Source organism: Pristiophorus japonicus, chromosome 5 (genome assembly GCF_044704955.1).
Source record: "Pristiophorus japonicus isolate sPriJap1 chromosome 5, sPriJap1.hap1, whole genome shotgun sequence".
Classification (NCBI taxonomy): Eukaryota; Metazoa; Chordata; class Chondrichthyes; family Pristiophoridae; genus Pristiophorus; species Pristiophorus japonicus.
This window is the reverse complement of record NC_091981.1, coordinates 141613052-141633342: the sequence shown is the minus strand read 5'-3', so window position 1 is coordinate 141633342 and position 20291 is coordinate 141613052. Positions and strand designations below refer to the sequence as shown.

The 20291-nt window shown below is 46.1% G+C and overlaps 1 long non-coding RNA gene across 1 annotated transcript; it reads left to right on the top strand.

The window, feature by feature from the left end:
* The first annotated feature begins 9117 nt into the window (after positions 1 to 9117).
* LOC139263898 (uncharacterized) lies at positions 9118 to 17374 on the top strand. Its single transcript, XR_011593244.1, has 3 exons — positions 9118 to 9232; positions 16784 to 16904; positions 17320 to 17374. It is a non-coding gene; the product is annotated as an uncharacterized lncRNA (long non-coding RNA).
* The last annotated feature ends 2917 nt before the right edge of the window (positions 17375 to 20291 follow it).

The window sequence follows — 20291 nt, the reverse complement described above, 5'->3', positions numbered from 1 at the left end:
GACCCGTTTATCCCGACTCTCTGCTTCCTGACTGCCAACCAGTTCTCTATCCATGTCGGTACATTACCCCCAATACCATGTGCTTTAATTTTGCACAACAATCTCTTGTGTGGGATCTTGTCAAAAGCCTTTTGAAAGTCCAAATACACCACATCCACTGGGTCTCCCTTGTCCACTCTACCAGTTACATCCTCAAAAAATTCCAGAAGATTCATCAAGCATGATTTTCCTTTCATAAATCCATGCTGACTTGGATCGATCCTGTCACTGCTTTCCAAATGCTCTGCTATTTCATCTTTAATAATTGATTTCAACATTTTCCCCACTACTGATGTCAGGCTAACCAGTCTATAATTACCCGTTTTCTCTCTCCCTCTTTTTTTAACAAGTGGTGTTATATTAGCTACCCTCCAGTCCATAGGAACTGATCCAGAGTCGATAGACTGTTGGAAAATGATCAGCAATGCATCCACTATTTCTAGGGCCACTTCCTTAAGTACTCTGGGATGTAGACTATCAGGCCCCGGGGATTTATCGGCCTTCAATCCCATCAATTTCCCTAACACCATTTTCCGCCGAATAAGGATTTCCTTCAGTTCCTCCTTCTCACTAGACCCTCGGTCCCCTAGTATTTCCGGAAGGTTATTTGTGTCTTCCTTCGTGAAGACAGAACCAAAGTATTTGTTCAACTGGTCTTCCATTTCTTTGTTCCCCATTATAAATTCACCTGATTCTGACTGCAAGGGACTCTTGGGAATGACCCGCATTACCTCCCTCTTGTCTCCATTCTTTCTTTTGCCTAACCTCTCCTTTAACTTTGTGCACTCTGCTCCCTACTACCGCCCCTGTGTCTGACTGTGCCTCGGACTCCCTGAGCTCTGCCTCTAATTTACCAACCTGCTCATCTCGCAGTTGGACTTGTCTTTATAGACAGACGAGCCATATCGCCTTTTCAATGCTAAGCCTATGCTCCTTGCCCTTCGTCCATTCTGCCGCTGCAACCACTGGACGCTCAGCAAGCAACAAGCCTAGCACCCACTTCTTAGTGATGTTAACCTTCTTAAATACATATGAAGAAATCCCTTCCTCCATTTTGGATCTTTCGCCAGAAGCGCTGTCCATGACTGATTTACACTCCTTTTACCCAGGGTCCTGCTGCGGTCACCAGAGATGTCAGTGGTTTTGATCGTAGCCCAATTGCTAGACGGATGGTTCGAATCGCTGACTTGATCATGCTCACCACTACACCCACAGTTGGTTTCCTTGCTCAGCTCAACTGTGGGAAGTCACTGTCTGGTTTTCAGTCTCGGTGGCTTTTTCTGTGGAACTGCAGCTTCTTCCTCTGGTACATCGATCTTGGTGCAGCGAGAGCGAAAGGGTGAGCGAGTTCTCTCTAGATACAAGCTGCAAGCTAAAAAAAAAAGTGGAAAGAGCCTGTCTTTATGGGAGTCTTGCTACCCACTATCTTTCCCGCCAATCTTTAAAATCCTTTTGTTTCTAAGCACAGGTACTTAGTCAGTGATGAGCCATCCAACCCATATATATTTCTCTCAGTCTTTGTGTTGGGAAAGACCTGGCTCCTCTTTGGCTGGCCAGGCTAGTGGGTTCATTGTTCTGCTCTTCTTCTGAGGTGAAGGTGAGAGGTGCTTTTCCATATTAGAGTGGCTTTGTCAATGCCCCCCGCCGCCCCCGCCCCCCCCCTTCCTGGCCGACAGCTCCTTTGTCAATGGATGACTGACAGTTCTTTTGTCACATCTAACTGCCATGCGGTCTCTGGAGTTTTAACAAAAATCAGCCTTTTCACTTATCTGCGCAGGGTGACCCCAGCACAGGGAAACTATCCTCAGAAAAAAATAAAATCCACGAAATATTCTCGACTAAGTCCATTCTTTAAACAGCAACTTTGTGATCTCTTCACTTCCCTAAATCTAGAATCTTAGTAGCTGTTTCACGATTTTCCCTTTCAAATGTGACGTTGAACTCGATCATATTTTGATCACTATTGGATAAATGTTGGCGCAGTTATGTTGTTAACTAAATTTGGCTCATTACTCATTACTCATTACTAAATTTAATATGGCTTGCCCCCTTGTTGACTCTAGGACATATTGTTGTGTCAAAAATTCATTACCTTTCTGACAGGTGCTAGTCATTTATCCCAATCTATATGAAAGTTAAAATTCCCCATTAATACCACTCTGCTTTTGCTACTTGCTTGTCTAATCTCTGCATTTATACAATCTAGCACTTCACAGCTGCTACCAGGGGGTCTATATACAACTCCCACTATGGTATTAAATGTTTTCCTATTTCTTAATTGTACCGATAAAGTCTCCACTGCCTGCTTACTTCTCTTTACTTCCTCTCTTATCATTGAAGTTATTTCATCCTTAATCACTAAGGCTACTCCTCCCCTCTGCCATTTTTCCTATCTTTCCTTCGATCTTGGAGCCGAAATTCAGGCCCGCCAGAAAGCTGGTGCAATTACCGTTTTTTAAGTGCTTTTACCACCGTTTCGGAAGAGGTTGACTCTTGATTGATATTCAGGTCTTTGCGCTAGACTTTCCACTTTTGTGCAGATCATCCAAAAATGGGCGTTATTTCCAGCATGGGCAGTAAAAATGGGTTTTGAAATCGCCGGATTATCGTCCATTTTCAAAACCCTAACTTTACATTTTTGAAAATGGGCGTTACCGCGAGTGATCTGAAATGGTTGTTAGCGTTAAATTTTTTTGACCTTCTGCAGTAAAATGTTGCTGACCATAGCAACGGCATGGCAACGCTCATTTCCTGCATTTCAGGAGGTCAGGGGTCATCATTACATGCGCAGAAGAGGTGACAGAGAGGGAGCAGAGAGGGACTGAAAGCGTGTGTGGGTGTATGCTTCTTTGGCTGTTGTGGGAGGCACAAGGGAGATTCACCAGCAGCAAAAAGCCTACTAAGCACAAAGAAGGTAGTTGGCACCGAGTTTTTGTGGAAAAAATTAATATTTAACATGGAAGGGATGGAGGAGGCGACCCAGCAAGCTGTGGAGACTGAGGACGCTTATGAAAGCAGTGAGCTGGGAGAGGAACAATTGGAGGATGCAAAAGAGCAAGGAGGTTCTTGGACAAGGCAAATGCCTCCCTCATGCAGCAGGTCATGTCACGCTGGGGTCAATTGATCCAGGGAGGGCGTGGGAAACCCACCTCAAAGGCCTACCAGAAGATATGGGCCGAGATAGCTGAGGTGATCTTGTCGGTGACCAATGAGGTGCGTGAGGGCAACAAATGCCGCAAGTGATGGAAGGACCTTGTTGGATCCGTCAGAGTAAGTATTACATTTATTTACATGTACTTACATATTTATATAATTGGAATTGTAACTGTAATGAGTGATTAAAATCAGATGTGATGTCTTGCACTTATACCGGGAAGGTTGTACTCAAAGCCTGCGGTCACGGTGTATGTCTTTAGGTAAAGAATGATAATTGTCATTATAATAATGATTACATCTGTCGGTTATGCATTGTATCAGTCTCTGTGACAGTACCTAGCAATGATAACATGCAATGATCTCATGGCATGTCGTGCTGTTGTTATCTTTTACAGAAGAAGCTTTTGAGAATAGGGCCAAGCAGAGGCAAGCAGGTGGGGGGCATGTCTCACTGATAACCTCCTTGTGGAAGCGCAGTCTCCTAAGGCAGGTGTTATTGGACAAGTTAAGGTAAGACCGCTTCTCCCTGTCAGTGCGGGGGGTGTAAGGTCTGGTCCTCCTCATCAGCCTGGAACGTCTTAGATTGGGCACATAATGCTGTCGAATATATCTTCTGCCATCTCTAGTCTGCAGCATGTGCGTACTCATCAAGACAGGCTGAGAAATGACAGGTCCCATTCCAATAACTATCAGTATTACTTCGATTGTTCACAAACAATAAATGTCCTCACTAAGACACCTAAAGTAAATGCCAATCCTCTAATGTATGATAAGATGTTTATTCAGATGATCACATCATCTTAAAAGAACTCCAGAATACATCCAATAACTCCCAGTTTAAGCAGCCTTTTAAATGATGCGAACTGCGATTTAGAAAATGGCGTCCATACCACTGTGATTAGTTCAGATGAGAGCAACTTTTTCACAGTGAATTTTTCGACGAGCGATATTGTCGGCGAGATGTGTGCGAGGTGCCGAAAGTAATGCTGGGCGATTTTCTGAGCGTTAGTTTCAGCAAATGTGATCTTTACGCCAAAAAAAAGTGGTCGGGCGATATTATTAAATCTCGGCGTTAATTACGTGTCGAAAGTAACGCTGGACGATATTGGCGTTGGTTTCGCCCATTCTGATCTTTCTGCCCAAAAAAGGTGGGCGGGCGGTATTATTTTTTATCTGCGTTACGTTCATGCCAAACGTAAGGCTTGGCGATAAGTGACTGAGAAATGGTCGTAAGTTTCCATTTTGTGGCTAAATGGGCGATATATGGGCGTTATACCTCATTTCAGCTTTAAAATGGATATTAAATGGGCGGTATGCATGCAAAAATAATGGAAAGTCTAGCCCTTTGTCTTTTTTTTCTGAGTGGACCGGAAATCGGTCATAATGGGGGCAGAAGTGCGGCAGTAAGTGCTGGTGAGGGGTGGAAGTGGAGGTGGGATGGATTCTCCGCCACTGTCACTCAGCAGTAGAGTGGTGGTGATGTTATTGCACATCTGCATCACTACGTATCTCCCCTCCTTTAACGGGGAGAGAATCGGTGAATCTTTAGGATTGGCCACTGGTACACCTGGGAGGGTGTCGGCCAGGCAAGTGGCCTGGCACCCAAGAGGGGGTGCCAGCTGCCTGTTGGTGGCCCAGCTGAACCAGGGGGCACAATAGTCCGGCTGACATGGAAGTCGGCCGGCAAAAAATATAAAATGGCGGCGGTGGCATTGGGCCTTGCCTTTAATGGCCACCACACAGGACAGAGGGAATGAAAGGTGCACCGACAGAAAAAAAGCTGTCAGGGCCACCGCTTGGTGGGCACTGCATTTTTCGGCCTGATTATCGACAGACGTGGGTGGACCCAGCAGTAAGTGCACTGATGATGCACTTACGGCCGCTTGGCAGTGGCGGGGCAGAAATGGAGACAGCTAGAAAAACCCCCCTGCTGAATTTGGCTCGTGGCAGCTATTGGATTCTGCCATCTGGCCGCCACATTCCGGCGGTAACAGCCCTTATCAGGACCCTGAATTTCGGCCCGCTTATCACCTGTTACTATTAGTTCCTAGTCCTAACCGTCTTGCAGCCATGTCTCAGTAATGGCTACCAGGTCATACCATCCAATTTGAATTCACACCTGCAGTTCATTCAATTTATTGCTTATACGCCATGTGCTAGAACCTCCACTTCTTTTGCATGTTTAACGGCCACTTAACGCCCATATTACCACTGAAATGACGTATAATGCCCATATATCACCCATTTTAGCACAAAATGGAAACTGACAGGCTCTTTTAGGAGATTTATCAGCGAACGTTATTTTTCCAATGTGCTTAACGTCGGGAATAAATATTACTGCCCACCCACTTTTCTGGGGCGGATTCAGCAGAATGGGCGAAATCAACACCCATAATATCGCCCAGCGTTACCTTCCGCATAGAATTAACGCTGAGATTCAATATTAACCCCCGTAAAGAGCATATTTACCCAAACTAGCGGCCATGGAGATCGGCCATCATCAATTTCACCACCTCGCACACATATCGCCCATAATATCACGCGCTCAAAAAACCGCCCACAAAAAATGGAACGAATTGGAAAGAACGGCTGGCATTTGTTAAATCCCACTCTTACGTGAGGAGCTGATAAGCTGATATCTAAAAGATTTGTCTGAAAGAGTGCTGATGTGAGTGACAACGCTGACACACTGCTGCTTGTGTGCAGCTCAGACATCAATGCTGCCCATCAACTTGGTGCCAGTTAAAGTTTATGTTGGTTGATGTTAAGTTGGATATAACCCTTTCAAGGTAAGGAATTACCAATGTGTAACTGTCCAGCTATCTGAGACAATGCGCAACAAGGTTATGTTCAATAACAAAAGTTTAATACCAACATTGGTCTGAAATCATAAGTATCACAGCCAATAACACCCAACCCCTGCCCACACCCCACTTTTTCCATCATTGATATAAATCACATGTTCAACATGTCCAGCAACGCAGAATACAAAGGCAAAGCAGGAGCGTGGTCCCCAGCCCCCATACATTGCAACAAATTGCATACACTGAGATGAAATAACACAGCCATCACCTACGCACATGCACCTCACTTTCCTTCCCCCTTCTCCTTCTTCTCCCCATCTCTATCCCTTCCCTTCCTCGCTCTGCGTCGCCTGGCCAAGGAGCTCCTCTGGTGGTGCCTCATTGGGGGGGATGAAGGCAGATGTGGTGGTTGCACAGGTACAGGAGTGGGGGGTGCAGAAGGGGCAACATTCTCTGATACAGAAGCAGGATCTTGGTCCTTGCTCTTATCTGTCGTTCGCAGTGGTGGTGCAGAAGCTAGGGGTGGAATGACGCGCTCGGGGACCACTGGGAGGCCTGTGGCAGCAATGTTCCTGGCTATGACATCCAGGGACTCCGCCATGCATGGAATGTACTTGGTCATGGTGGCCAGCTCTCGGGATATTCCCCCCAATGCTTCAATGAGCTGGTCACCAATGTCTACAGTCCTCCTGGACAACTGTACCATCTCTCCGCTGTCATGTCGCGCTTGTGGAACAGACCTGCCGCATCCACGAGAGCTCCACGGGGTCGGCGCCGTCCTGGGGACAAATGGGGTGCTCTGTGGAGAGGTGCTTGGGGCTGGTACCTCCAGAGTGGAGGTGGGAATGACCAGAGGATCACTAGATGGCCTTGGGGTGGAATGGGTTCTGGAGCATGGCGATGCAGGTTCTTCGAAGTCCGCGCTTTCATCTGTGGAGAACAGACCCTGCCGCTTGACGGGCGACAATCGGAGCTCCTCAGCACCAGATGCAGTAGGATCGTCCGCCGACTCCTGCCCCACACCCCCACCTTCTGGCCTCTGTGGTCTTGCCTGGGGCTACGCTGCTGGCTGAGCTTCAAAACACAAATGAGGTTATTAGAGGAGAAGGGGGTGCTAGGGTGACAAGGTGAGTCCAGCGCTACACACAGCATATACACGACAAAAGCACCACCGCTATCAAAATCATCACAGACATCACATTTCATGACCATCAACAAATTGTGCATTGCAATGATTTTCATTAGGCCAGCATTATTTCTATGACACTTTTAGAAATCATCTATCATATATGATTGTTCGGATATGAGTTGGTGTGGCATCTATAAACTTTATATGACGCAATGGTGTAAGCTTTGCTCACGTGACATCACCTCAGGGTTTGCAGATGCATCCATGGCTGTCCGGGGGTGCTTCCCCATGAGTGCGAGCACTTTCTCCTCTATGTCAGTGATGTCGCTGGGGACTGGTGGCCCCTCACCCGTTCGCCTCTGCCTGGACCTCATCGTCGATAGCTTCTTCTGTAAAAGGTGACAGGACGACATGGCATGAGATCATAGCATGATATCATTGCTAGGTACTGTCACAGAGAGTGATACAACACATGACCGACAGATGTAATCATGATTATTATGATTATTACCATTCTTTACCTAAAGACGTACACCGTTATAGCAGGCTTGAGTAAAACATTCCAGGTAAAAGTGCAAGACCTCACATCTGCTAATAGTCACTCATGACTGTTACAAATCAAATTATATAAGTACATAAGTACATGTAAATCAATGTATTACTTACTCTTGCGGATCCCACAAGGTCATTCCATCGTTTGCAGCATTGATTGCCCTCACGCACCTCGTTGGTCGCCGACAAGACCACCTCTGCTATCTTGGTCCATATCCTCTGGTAGGCCTTTGGGGTTTGCTTCCCACGCCCTTCCTGTGTCAAATCACCCCAGCGTAACTGGACTTCCTGCAGGAGGGAGACATTTGCCTCGTCCGAGAACCTCCTGGCTCTATTGCAGCCACCGATGTGCTCCTCTCCCACCTCACTGCTCTCTCCAGCGACAGTCTCCACAGCGTGCTGTGATGCCTCCTCCTCTCGCTCCATTATCGGGGAAATTCAGTCAAATATGTGGCTGGTAACAGCTAATTTTTGTTTCCCTACTTGCTGTGACGCTCTAAAGTCTCCCTCCTTCCTCCCAAAGCAGCCATACCACACCCAGCCACGCCTTCAGTCCCTCTGAGCTCCCTCTCTGTCTCCTCTTCTGCGCATATCATGGTGACCCTTGACCTCCAGAATTGCGGGAATCGAGCATTGCCATGCCGTTGCTAAGGATGGCCACACTTTATGGCAGAAGGTCAAAAAAATGTAACGTTACCGCTCATTTGATAATGCTCGTGGTAACGCCCATTTTCAAAAATGTAATCTAGGTCTTTTGAGAATGGGCGAGAAGCCGGCGATCTGAAAACCCTTTTTTACCACCCACGCCGGAAATAACGCCCATTTTTGGGCAATCAGCACAAAAGTGGAGGTTCTAGTCCCATGTGTTTGTATAAAGAATGCTTATTTGGGCCATACAACATAGCCTGTTCTTCAGCTCTAATATTTTCCTCACATGTTTCTTATTTCTCTCTCCTGGTTTAAGTATTTTACATCATTTAATTTTCCCTTTAGCTGTAGTGCCTAAAGCATAATTATTGACCCCTGCTCTACTCTCTTCCCTTTCGTTTGTTTCTAACTATTATTCGTACTACAGGTGTAAGTAAGTTTTTAATGGTATGGTAAGTCTTAATTGCTGCCAAACAACCTCTCTGCTGCTGAAAATTAACTTTTACAAGTGTGGAGTCTCATTCTTTCAGGTTTTAATTATTGTTGCTGATTTTTTTTTTAATTAAATGATTTTTTAAAAACATTTTCTTTCTGTCTCGTTGTTCTCTCTCTTAATCCCATCTTTCTTTCCCTCTTTATTTTGCTTTCTGTACATGATTTAGCATTGAATCAACTATTCAAACTGACACTCCCTTGTTCAGACTGCACGGCTCAGCAATGATTCTTCAATCTGATTGGCTAAGGAGATACACCGTTGCTTTCTCTGTTCACACAGGTGTCAGATCCCTTGTAGAGGGCGCAGCACCAAATTGCCAACTTCCAGTACCAAAAGCCAATAGGAAATCAATGGGCAAGTGCAAGTGTAACAAACTCTGGCCCAATATATGCTAACACATTTTAAAAGGTAGGTTTGTGCAATCTAAAAGACCCTTATGTAAGTGGAAAAGTTCTGTGATATGTGATTGTCTGAGCAAAATTTGGATACACTGATCCCATCTGTCAACTTTGCTACTGTGGATGAAAGCGATCCCATAGATTATAATCCCTTCTACTGTACCAATCTTTATATAATTTTGGATCAAATGCCTCCGAGATGGTAAAATCCTATATAGAGATGTGCACTGCTACCTTCCTTTTGTGTACAGTGTACTGTAACGTGTGAAACATGTTCCGTACACTTGAGCAAATCAACATCAGATTGGCATCTTCTATGGATATGTGTGAAATTTTTCTTTGACTGAAAAACTGTGAGACTGCCTGTCTTTATTTGTAAGTAACAAGAAATTGTTAACTTCAGAAATTGTATATTTCAAAGCTGTGCATTCCCACGATTTTGCCAGCGGCTTATTAATTATGAAGAAAAGCAGGCATCCTCACAGTTTTTATTAAAATAGGAATTTCACTCCATAGGTGCCTTACCTCATAAAATTGGTGTTAAAAATAATATGATGTGCCTTTGGGGTTATTCTACTTTAAATTACCATATATGACTAAAGAATTATTTATTACAATGCTGCAATATTTTGGTTCCATATTAATAGCAGAAAGTTTAATAGCATGCAAGGGTCATGTCAGTTAAGAGCCAGCTTTGTTGATTTATAATTTTTTTAATCATCTTTATTCATATTTGATTTTTACTGGCTAACAAAATGTCATGTAAAAATGGAAATTCTGTTTACATTGTGATTGCAGAGCATTATAACATAAGTGGCAAGAGCAGTAAAAACCCAAGATAATTTCCCACACTGTAATCAGCAGAATTTCAACAAGTTAAAGTGTAAAATTGCTAAACTTGTTGGTACAGCTTTTACTGTCATTTGGAGAAGAGGAATAGAACTTCATAAAGTATTACGGAACAAAGTCATAGCATCTGGTTGGCTGACAAAGTGCCTGCAGGGACCTACTGCATCTCATTTTTCTCTACATGAACAAAATAATTCAACTGGACTTCTTTGATAATCTCTTTGATATACTCAGTACTTTTTTTGTTTTCTCTCCCAGTTTTCTCGGCTAACTCTTCTAAAAAAAAGGGGAAAAATTCGATAGCCCCCGAAAACGGGCATGGGCATTATATGTGCGATTAACCCACTGATGTAGGCATCCTGCCAACTTCGTGCTGCCTGCTGATTTACATGATTGTTGCGTGCAGCCAGCGCTAACCATGCTGTTGAGTAGCTGCACGCCTCAGCAGGGGGCCTAAGATTGTGCAAGGCTAGCACCACTTAAAGCTAGCCTGAACCTCTTAAAGCCAGATTTGCACCTCTTAAAGGGGAGGTGCATTCTGGTTGGAGCAGGTGCTGGAATTGTTTCTGGAAGAGAGACCGAGCAGGAAAAAGAGTGAATTATTGCGCAATCGGGAAGAGAGCATACGCTCTCTGATGCTTCATGGAGGCCTTGGTGGAGGAAGTAGAGTGAGGTCCTCTATCTACTAGGGGCCAGGAGGCCCTCCAGGCAAACTTTATGAAGGCAGTGGGAGCAGCAAATCATGATGGTCAACACCAGGAGTAAAGCCTTGAGGACTTGGATGCAGCGCCGCAAGAAGTTGAATAACCATGCACGAGTGGTCAAGGTCAGTGAATTTATCGTCAAATGCCATATCCCGCCAACTGCACCACTAGCCTCACACACTGCTCAATACACCACACCCCCATCACTCACCTACCAACACGCTCTATAAATTAGGACTCATACCTCTCATTGATAGCTTTACTGTACCCTCACACATAGGACTGCTGCAAGCCTCACACCCACATCTCACACCTTGCACACACTGCCAGCAATTCAACCATGACCGACACATCACCCAAACACATTGCACCACACTCACTGACAAACTTCCCACTCTCTTGCAAGTTGGCACATAACCAATGGCAGCAGGAGCTAATCGGTGGGGGGAAATCATTGGGGTGGCCATCGCTGAGGCCGTGGCCAGCGGCAGGGCTGTTACCATTGAAGGTGACAGTATCCTCACACCTAATCCTTCTTCTCACATCCCAGTTCCTCCTCATCCCACAATGTCTTTTGATTCAAAACCTGCTGATGATGTAAGCATGCACCTCTTGCTTTCCACCCTCCCCGCACCACAACCCTAACCTTGTGCCTTTCTCCTTTCAGCTATCCAAGAACTGCAACCTGGTCAGGCGGGAGTGCAAGAGAAACACGTGGAAGAGGAAGAAGACAGTGATGATGAAGAAACATCGTCACTCGATTTCACATGCAGCCAGCAGCTCAGATATTGAAATTGCGCGTAATTTAGAGGATAGCTTAGAGGCAAGATTTGCATATGGTGGGACACCAGGCATGGGTGGCTTACAGACAGGGCAGGTGACAAGGATAGTGCAGGTGCCAGCTCACCTGAGGGCGAGGTCATACACGAGTTCTGCTGTAGAGGATTCAGATGAGCACTTTGATAGGGTAGGCTACAGAAGAAAGCTGATGGGAATTCACAATTAAATGCTTGATGCATTGGGTGGCCTCCCAGAAAACCAGCATACAATGTCAAGGAGCATGGAGGAGTCCAGCACCAACCTTGGTGTAATATATTCTTTACAACATCACAAACACACACATGTAAGATGGCTCTACAGGAACTTGTGATGCTTTGATTGTATTTACACCAGCAGTTGCATTACCACAGCATTCCACTAGGTGGAGCAGCAGTCCACTAGGTGGAACTATATTACACTTCTCCCTCCTTAATGAAGAAGTAATTATAACAAAATAATCATTATACATAACTTGCATGGTTATACATAACAAAATATATGGACTTATTTTGCCATATTTACAAATCAAACTTAACCACTTGATTTCTGTTTCAAAGAGGATACCTTCGCTCTTGAACAGAAGCTTCCAAACATGGTGTCGAACTTAGACTCATTCTAGGCTGAGCCTGAGGAGAGTTTTCCTCCAAGGGTAACCCTTGATCTACATTTTGATCCTCTACAACTTCAGAGTATTTGTCTGCCTGACTCGGACGCAGACTTAAATTCTGACTTTCTCTTGGACATGTTTATAAGAACATAAGAACATAAGAAATAAGAGCAGGAGTAGGCCATTTGGCCCTTCGAGTCTGATCTGCCATTCAGTAAGATCATGGCTGATCTGATCATGGACTCAGCTCCACTTCCCTGCCCGCTCTCCATAATCCTTTACTCCCTTATCACTCAAAAATATGTCTATCTCCGCCTTAAATATATTCAATGATCCAGCCTCCACAGCTCTCTGGGGCAGAGAATTCCAAAGATTTACAATCCTCTGAGAGAAGAAATTTCTCCTCATCTCAGTTTTATTCTGAGACTAGGTCCTCTTGTTTTATTTTCCCCTATGAGTGGAAATATCCTCTCTGCATACACCTTATCGAGCCCGCTCATTATCTTATTTGTTTCAATAAGATCACCTCTCATTCTTCTGAACTCCAATGTGTATAGGCCCAACCTACTCAACCTATCCTCATAAGTCAACCCCCTCATTTCCGGAATCAACCTAGTGAACCTTCTCTGAACAGCCACCAATGCAAGTATATCCTTCCTTAAATACAGGGATCAAAACTGTATGCAGTACTCCAAGTGTGGCCTCACCAATATCCTGGACAGTTGTAGCAGGACTTCTCTGTTTTTATACTCTATCCCCCTCGCAATACAGGTCAACATTCCATTTGCCTTCCTGATTAATTGCTGTACCTGCATACTAACTTTTTGTGTTTCATGCACAAGGACCCCCAAGTCTCTCTGTACTGCAGCACTTAGCAATGTTTCTCCATTTAAGTTTTAATTTGCTTTTCTATTATTCCTGCCAAAGTGGATAACCTCACATTTTCCTACATTATACTCCATCTTCCAAATTTGCCCACTCACTTGGTCTGCCTATATCCATTTGCAGATTTTTTGTGTCCTCCTCACAATTTGCTTTCCCACCCATCTTTGTATCATCAGCAAACTTGGCTACATTACACTCAATCCCTTCATCCAAGTCATTAATATAGATTATAAATAATTGAGGACCTGCGGCACCCCACTAGTTACTGTTTGCCAACGGAAAATGACCCATTTATCTCGACTCTCTGTTTTCTGTTAGTTAGCAAATCCTCTATCCATGCTAATATATTACCCCCAAACCTGTGAGCTTTTATCTTGTGCACCTTATCAACTGCCTTCTGGAAATCCAAATAGACCACATCCACTGGTTCCCCCGATCCACCCTGCTCATTACATCCTCAAAGTACTCCAGCAAATTTGTCAAACATGATTTCCCTTTCATAAAACCATGCTGACTCTGCTTGATTGAATTATGCTTTTCCAAATGTCCCGCTACTGCTTCCTTAATAATGGACTCCAGCATTTTCCCAATGTACATGTGTAAGATTTGTAACTGGTACTCTACTGGTAACATGATTATCTGACTCATCAGAAATAATCAAATCATTCCAACTTTCAACTCCTTCTATATCTGTAGATAAAATATGATCAACGTGAACAAATTTAACCTTTCCTTGATCAAACATCTTTCCAAATATGTGCAAGGGCCACATATCTTCACCATTCTTGCTGGTAACCATTTTAACCATTTATGGTGATGGTTCTTCACTCTAATCTTCTGATTCAATTTTACACTTATCTCTCTTACTCTACCTCTATCATGATTCTCTTTCTATCCTTATTGTTTCTCTTCTACTGACTGTGCCAAGTTCGGCTTTAACAATGAGAACCTGGTTCATGGCTGTCATTTGAGAAACAACTCTGCTGGTGTTCTACGATAAGTAATTAGAAAATTTGCTCATTTGTGGTCCAATGATAACTGCCATTTCTTTGGATTTGGATCCAACATTTGCTTGATGAGGGCACGTTTTACGATTTGTACTATGCGCTCTGCTGCACCATTAGGTGGAACTTTGGTATTTCTGTTCATGAACTGTGCAAATTCTTCTGAACAAAATTGCAGCCATTATCAGACACAATTTTTTCTGGAAGGCCATATGAAGAAAACAATCTTCACAACTTGTTTAGTATTTTACATGTTATTTTCCGCATCGGAAATACCTCGACCCATTTTGAATAGCTATCAATCACAATAAAAAATGGTTGTCCTTCTAGCAAAATCTACATGCAACCTTTGCCACACCCAGGGAGGCCATTTTCATGGCTGTAATGGTACTGATGGTGGTTTCTTGCTTACCAATTGACACGTTGTACACTGACTAACGATGCACTCTGTAGGCTGGACTTTCCACTTTCCCACTAGGACCCAAAAATGTTCCAGCCTTAGCAATATTTCAACCTTCAGGATCGGTGGAACATTGCCCATTTTTGGGATTGCTCCTTTTGTTTTTTTCGGGGGGGCGATAGCCCAGCGATAGCCCAGCGATGCGAAATGGGCCTCAATGATGTGGAAGGCAAGGCTTCCGTAGCAACGGCTTTCTGCGCATCCTTTTTTTTTGCAAGCAAGTTTTCCCGTGATTCAGGAGGTCAGGGGTCATCCACTCATTCGCAGAAGGCAAAGGGGGGGAGAGAGAGAGGATAGAGAGAGAGGAGGAAGGCAGATTGAGAGCAAGAGATAAAGAGATACAAAAGAGATAAAAAGAGATAAAGATAAGAGAAAATGTCATCATCAGGCAGTGAAATTAGTGTGCATGATGTGGAGGGGGGGGTGGGCGGGAGGAGGAGGGCAAAGCCTTTATCGGACGAGGCGAACGAGGCCCTCGTCCAAGAAGTGCAATCCTGGTGGGCCAAATTAACACAGGGTGGGTATGGGAAACCTCAACCCCGGGTGTACCGCAAGATTTGGGGCGAGATCGGCGACGTGGCAAGGGGGTACGATTAGTGCCGGAAGTGCTGGAACAGCCTGGTTGCTTCAGCAAGAATAAGTATAGAAACATAAAAACATAGAAAATAGGTGCAGGAGTAGGCCATTCGGCCCTTCGAGCCTGCACCGCCATTCAATGAGTTCATGGCTGAACATGCAACCTCAGTACCCCATTCCTGCTTTCTCAGCGTGCCCCCCCGATCCCCCCAGTAGCAAGGACCACATCTAACTCCCCCCGTCCCCCCCTCGCCAAACACATCCAGTGAATTGGCCTCAACAAATTTCTGCGGCAGAGAATTCCACAGGTTCACCACACTCTGGGTGAAGAAGCTTCTCCTCATCTCGGTCCCACATGGCCCACCCCCATTCCCAGACTGTGACCCCTGGTTCTAGACCTCCCCAACATTAATAAGAACATAAGAACAGAATAACATAAGAATTAGGCACAGAAGTAGGACATATAGCAAATCGAGCCTGCTTCGCCACCCTACAAGATCACGGCTGATCTGGCCGTGGACTCAGCTCCACTTACCCACCCGCTCCCGATAACCCTTAATTCCCTTATTGGTTAAAAATCTATCTATCTGTGATTTGAATATATTCAATGAGATAGCCTCAACTGCTTCCTTGGGCAGAGAATTCCACAGATTCACAACCCTCTGGGAGAAGAAATTCCTTCTCAACTCGGTTTTAAATTGGCTCCCCCGTATTTTGAGGCTGTGCCCCCTAGTTCTAGTCTCCCCGACCAGTGGAAACACCTCTCTGCCTCTATCCTGTCTATCCCCTTCATTATTTTAAATGTTTCTATAAGATCACCCCTCATCCTTCTGAACTCCAACGAGTAAAGACCCAGTCTACTCAATCTATCATCATAAGGTAACCCCCTCTTCTCCAGAATCAGATTAATGAATCGTCTCTGTAACCATTCCAAAGCTAGTATATCCTTCCTTAAGTAAGGTGACCAAAACTGAATGCAGTACTCCAGGTGTGGCCTCACCAATACTCTGTACAGTTGCAGCAGGACCTCCCTGCTTTTGTATTCCATCCCTCTCGCAATGAAGGCCAACATTCCATTCGCCTTCCTGATTACCTGCTGCACCTGCAAACTAATTTTTTGGAATTCATGCACAAAGACCCTCAGGTCCCTCTGCACTGCAGCATGTTGCAATTTCTCCCCATTCAAATAATATTCCTTTTACTGTTTTTTTTCCCATGTATTTTAAATTGTAATGATCCACATAATATGTAAATCTCCCGAATTGAAATTAAGTTGGTCATTATTGCATAAAATGTGTCCGGTCACCTTTACCCAGACTGTGCCAGTCTCTCGGGCTGCCGTCACGTACACAGTGACCCTGCCTGGATTGGGGGAGAGCTGCCCTGGCTCACTGTCTGCCCTGGGTCACTTTGTGACATTAGCTCCTGTCATTGCCGAGCTCACCAGCTATCCTGATTCCCACCACCCCCGGGGGACCTTCAATGGAGATTGTAGTCGAGAGAGATGTTTGTGTCAAGCATTGGATCCTAAATATGATCTTTGTTATAACCATACATCAATTGTGAATACAAACCCTATTTGCATATAACGTTGCAAACGTCTTTCCATGATAGTATCTAGTCAATTAGCTTATGCCATGCTCTTTCATATTTGCAGAGGAAGATATCTAACAACTGCAGTGAGCTGACAGACCTGGAGGAATGTGCGCTGGCACTTGTCCCAACACACAGTCGCTCGGCCACCACCCGTGGAATTGCAGAACCCTCCCTTGCGTCATGTGAGTAAAGTGTAAAGCAATGTTAAAGTAATGTAACGTCATTTCATTATAATATACGAATGATGTCATGTTATGCATGCAGCTTCTGTGCTACTCTCAGGTTAACAACATAAGAACATAAGAAATAGGAGCAGGAGCAGGCCATCTGGCCCCTTCCCTGCCCGCTCCCCATAAACCTTCACTCCCTTATCATTCTGTCTATCTCCGACTGATCCAGCCTCCACAGCTCTCTGGGGCACTGAATTTCACATAGAGGCACTACCATATGTACTACCATATGATACATTAATCTGTAACGTCTCTCGGTCACATTTATTGTAGTAGTGCTTTGCCTCCTACATATGCCAGCGCAGTGCAAGATTCATGTGTACCCTTCTGTTCTAATAATCTCAATAAGCTCAATTATATTTTCCAGGTCGCCAGCACCAGAGGCGCAAAGGGAGGCCACACCCTCATCTGCCCCTGCACCAGCAACAGCACCAGCGCCATTGGAGGTGCTCATCACCACGGGTGGTGAGGAGTACGAGAAAGCACACGAGACCACCAAGCCAGAGGTGGAAACAGAGGAGGATGCCCCTTGCATCCCTCTGACAGTTGTGGTCACTTTGTCGACTTCGACAGAAGAAGTAGCGGGACCAAGCGGCTTGCAGCCGGCGGCGCCAAGGCGTTTATTAGTGCTCACAATGGGCCCAAGTTTCCACACGATAAAAAACGGGCGCCCCTCCGAGCTGGGCGCCCGTTTTTCGCGACACAAATTGCGCCTAAAAAAACCCTCCGTATTCTCTACCTCCCTGCAGGTCCTCTGGCCCTCGGCGCGGCGCAGCAGGAGCTGTAGGGGGCGGAGCTAGGACCCTGCGCCGAAAACAGTGCCGGGGGCTCTGCCCATGCGCGCTACAGTGGGCACGCAAGTGCAGTAGCTCCAGGCGCCCGAAACTGTGTGGGAGGGGACCGAAGCACGCAGCCCCTAGCCCTGGCCGAATAGCCTCACTGGGGCTGCGTGAATAAGGCTCCTCCCACGGCCAGCTCCTGCTTCCTGCCGATTCCCGCTCCTGCTTTCCCCCCCCTCCCCCCCCCGACCGCACCGGACCCGACTCGACCCGTCTGCGTCTGCCGCTGCCGCTCCCGCTCCCACCCGACTCGACCCGACTCTACTCTCGCCCCAGGACTGGATCCGACCTGACTTCCCCCTCCCCGACCTGACCTCCCTCCCCGACCTGACCTCCCTCCCTCCCTCTCTCCCTCTCTCCCTCCCTCCCCCTCCTTCTCTCCCTCCCTCCCCCTCCCTCTCTCCCTCCCTCCCCTCCCTCTCTCTCTCCCTCCCTCCCTCTCTCTCTCTCTCCCTCCCTCCCTCTCTCCCTCCCTCCCCCTCCCTCTCTCCCTTCCTCCCCCTCCCTCTCTCCCTCCCTCCCCCGCCGACCCGAACCGAACCTCTCTCCCCGACCCGACCCAACGCCACCTACCTCTGGTGCTGGGGACGGGTCCTGCCCGAAATCTCGGGCCCGGCCCGTTCAGCCTTCAGTCCCGACGGCAAACCGCTTCCTAAAGGCCTGCCTGAAGAACTTTCACACAGGTAGGAACATGGTTTATTTAATCTTTTCTTTGCTTATAAATGTTTATTCAGGTTGGATTTATTTGTATAATATTTGTATAAGTATAACTAAGGATTTATTGTAGAATTTAATAACTTCCCTTCCCCCCGCCCCTCCCCCCCCGCGTTCCCTACGCCTAATTTGTAACCTGCGCCTGATTTTTTAATGTGTAGAACAGGTTTTTTCAGTTCTACAAAAATCTTCACTTGCTCCATTCTAAGTTAGTTTGGAGTACGTTTTCACTGTGGAAACTTTGAAATCAGGCGTCAGTGGCCGGACACGCCCCCTTTTGAAGAAAAAAATTCTGTTCCAAAGTAGAACTGTTCTACCTGACTAGAACTGCAGAAAAAAAAATGTGGAGAATTGTGCGATTTCTAAGATAGTCCGTTCTCCACCAGTTGCTCCTAAAAATCAGGCGCAAATCATGTGGAAACTTGGGCCCAATGACCCCATGGAGGTCGAGTCAGCGAGGTCAGCACACGCCTCCACTGGCTGATTGCATTCAGTGCTTGACCAAACTATGCATGGAGAGTGTCGCGATAAGTCGCGACCTCCTCCAGGCATTCGGGGTTTACACAGGGAACATGTCCCGGGAGTCCACTCGGAGGATATGCAGCAGATGATCCAGGAGATGCGTGTGCAGACCGCCGCCGTCCATGCCTTGCGGCATGCAATAGTGTTGGGAGACAGCACTGCACTCCAAGGTGCCGTCCCACCAACCATCAGCATAGATGCGAGTCAACAGGAAGAACTTCCTTCTAGCTCGGAAGGCGTTCCCGCAGGAACGTCTTCCCCTCCACTACCCCAAGAGCCAATCGTGCCACCAGCACCACCCCCCCCCCCCCACCCCACCCCACTCCCCGCCGGAAGCAGGAAGTTTTGCTGTCGCCATTGCACGTTCCATTCATTTCATCCTTGTCTGGCCTGGCCTGACCATTGTTTTCCAACAATTGTATTTGTATTTGTTTTACCTTACCTTATGTTATTATAAGAAACATGAATACAATTGTTGGAAAATAATGGCCAGGCCAGGCAAGGGTGAAACGTAACGCAACTGCAACTGTTGTCTTTCCGTAACTGGAATTGTAACTGTCACCAATATAAGTTCATGCAAAGAGTTCATTTATGAGCTGCTGACACAAGAGTTTTGCAGCCGCATAAATCCCACGGGGTTTTCCCAGTCTTGTGGGGGGGCGTGGGGGCATGGGTTCATCGCCAGGCTGATTGTCCTCCCCGAGGTCCTCATCAATCTCCTCCTCCTCCTCTTCCTCCTTTTCTGCCTTTTCCGCCTCCACTCTTTCCTGAGGTGGACCGGCAGTCCTATCTGACAATTATTGTCCTCTCCTTATAGCTAGGTTATGCAACATGCAGCATACCGCAATAAACTCATTGACCTGGTTAGAGTGACATTTTAGGTTGCCTCCAGAGTGGTCCAGGCATCTGAAGTGCTGCTTCAGCACTCCAATTGTCTTTTTGACGATATTGCATGTTGTTATATGGCTTCCATTGTAACGCTTCTCGGCTTCCGTCTGGGGATTATCCAGGGGGGTCATGAGCCAGCTGGCAAGGCCATATCCTCTATCCCCCAGCATCCAGCCGTGACCTGGTGGCTGACTGTTAAACAGGTCAGAGATAGTGGTCTCACACAAGATAGATTGGCTTACATATAGATTGGGCTAAACAAACTGGTAACAATATAGTGGAGGAGGATTTCCTGGAGTGTATAAGGGATGGTTTTCTGGACCAAGATGTCAAGGAACCAACTGGAGACCTAGCCATCCTAGACTGGATGTTGTGT